General features: G+C 49.4%; 1 long non-coding RNA gene across 1 annotated transcript in view; it reads right to left on the bottom strand.

Moving 5' to 3' along the window:
• The window catches only part of LOC137097782 (uncharacterized), a 6,709-nt gene extending 5,647 nt beyond the window's left edge, over positions 1-1,062 (bottom strand). The window contains exon 1 of the long non-coding RNA XR_010910430.1: positions 992-1,062. This is a non-coding gene — a long non-coding RNA (uncharacterized lncRNA). The remainder of the gene's footprint in view (positions 1-991) is intronic.
• Positions 1,063-2,513: the final 1,451 nt, after the last annotated feature.

Below are 2,513 nucleotides of genomic sequence, written 5' to 3' on the forward strand. Positions count from 1 at the left end.
ATTGTAGGTGAATTATACATCCCAGTAACTACACTTGCTGCATTTGCTCCCTTGCCTGGCCTGCTTTGGGTCCGGAGGCGTGACTGAAGACCCCGGCGTGTGCACCAAAAGTTACCTCCTCTTTTGACTTTCTCCTCAGCCATTGGGACCAAGAGAGAGAGAGAGAGAGACAGAGAGAGAGAGAGAGAGGGGGGTGGAGATGCCCACCTTTCCTGAAGGTAGGCACAAAAACAAAGGAGGGAGCGGAGGTGGGAGATACCTCCAGCCAGAGGGGCTCTCTCTCTCTCTCTCTCTCTCTCTCTCTCTCTCGGTCCCAATGGCTGAAGAGAAAGTCAGGAGAAGAGGCGACTTTTGGTGCGCACGCTGGCGTCTTCAGACACGCCACCGGACCTGAAGCGGGCCAGGCGTGGCGGCTCCACTCTTTGGCCCACCCGCGGATTGGGGAGAGGAGAGGAGGCGGGTGGAGCGCTGGCGGATCAGGAAAGGGAGCCGGTCATGGGGAAGGGATCGAATGCGGAGAACGATTGAGTGCCGGCTCTGCTCGTGCACCCGGTGGCCGGGTGGAGCAGGAATGAGAGGGGCTAGGTGAGGCTCAAGGGCCCGGCCCCTTTGGGAAGAGGATCGCCCGGCAGCGAGGCAAGAAAGCCGAGGCTCCCCCCGGACTGCTAGGGCTGTTGTGAGCTGAGGGAACGCTCCTCAAGTGACAATCGAGGGGCATCTACAGAGGCGCCTCTGCACCCCTGGCAAAAAAAGGTGTTCTGCGACCTCTTACTTCGCGTAATGGATGAGCCGCCCCTGACTGTGAAGTTATGCTGTGTCTTAAGTTTGGGTATGGCACTTTTCTTTCATTGCTCCACCCAGCAGGGTGATTTGGCCAAATAAACCTGTTGAACGATCTCCTTCCTAGTGTCCAACCCTAGATATGTTTGGGCGACAAAGAAAAGACGGACATGGCAGTGATCCCAAATGGAAGCGACCACGAGAGACATACCTTTCACTGGAGTGCTTGTACTGACTTCTCCCAAGATAGTAGGGGGTTGGGTTGATGTTTGGGGTAGAACAGTTATGGGTCAGGTGTGACCTCACCTTTACCGCCTGTCAAAGAAAACAACAATGTTAAGTTGGATGCAGAAGGATGAGGAACATGAAACTCTGACCTCCAATACTTTTTGACCTCTTCTTTTGCACCTCCTGAGACTATTGTGGTTTTTTCTTTCTGGTGGACAATTGGACATCAACATATAATGTATAATATCACAAAGGACGACCACCTCACCCGCCTCATAGGAAACCTGCTACAAAACAGGAGCTTTTGTGTTGAGTGCCAGGGCCAGAGAAGCAGATGGCGGAAACAGAATAACGGCCTGCCTCAGGGAGCGTGCTTGCTCCATCCATGTTCAACATCTACACAAATGACCAGCCACTGCCAGAAGGGACAGAGAGCTTCATCTATGCTGATGATCGTGCCATCGCCGCTCAAGGAAATCAGCTACAGAACAGGAGCTTCTTTGTTGAGTTTCAGGGCCAGAGAAGCAGAGGGCGGAAACAGAAGAACGGCCTGCCTCAGGGGAGCGTGCTCGCTCCATCATGCTCAGCATCTACACAAATGACCAGCAACTGCCAGAAGGGACAGAGAGCTTCATCTATGCTGATGATCGTGCCATAACCGCTCAAGCAGGGAGCTTTGGGATGGTGAAACAGAAGCTTTTCCGAAGGTCTAGGTGCTCTTACTGCCTATTACAGGGGAAACCAGCTGATCCCTAACCCATCTAAAACACAGACATGTGCCTTTCATCTCAAGAACAGAGAAGCATCCCGAGCTCTGAGGATGACCTGGGAAGGAATCCCACTGGAGCATTGCAGCACACCCAAATACCTGGGAGTCACTCTGGACCGTGCTCTGACCTACAAGAAGCACTGTCTGAACATCTCAAAAGGTGGTTGCTAGAAACAACATCATACGAAAGCTGACTGGCACAACCTGGGGATCACAACTAGATACAGTGAAGACATCTGCCCTTGCGCTATGCTACTCTGCTGCTGAGTAATAGGCTTGGGTAACCCCGGAAAATTTGGTTCTAAACTCGTTTCGTTTTTAGGGGTCCATTGCGTTTCGTTTTTTTAAAGAATTCGAAATTTTCCTTTCAAAATTTTTGAAATTTACGAAGTTTTGTATAATTACGAATCGATTCGTTAATGGCGGACGCGATTGCGCAATATGCTAAAAAACCCTCCAAATGGGACAGGAGGAAACTTCTGAAGCTTCCCTCTCTGTTGTTGACTGTTGGTGTGATAAAACAAACAACTATAAAATTTGCACCAGACATGCGAAAATAATTACGAAACAATTTCGAAACAATTTCGAAACAATTACGAAAAAATTACGAAATAAGTTGAAAAATTGTTTCGAATGTATTTAACTCCTCACACTATTCCAAAATGGCTCAATATTGGATCGTAAGCTTATTGCACGTCTTATTGCACTTTATGTACGTATATTACATGTTTGTAGA

Source organism: Anolis sagrei, chromosome 13 (assembly GCF_037176765.1).
Source record: "Anolis sagrei isolate rAnoSag1 chromosome 13, rAnoSag1.mat, whole genome shotgun sequence".
NCBI classification, from domain to species: Eukaryota; Metazoa; Chordata; class Lepidosauria; order Squamata; family Dactyloidae; genus Anolis; species Anolis sagrei.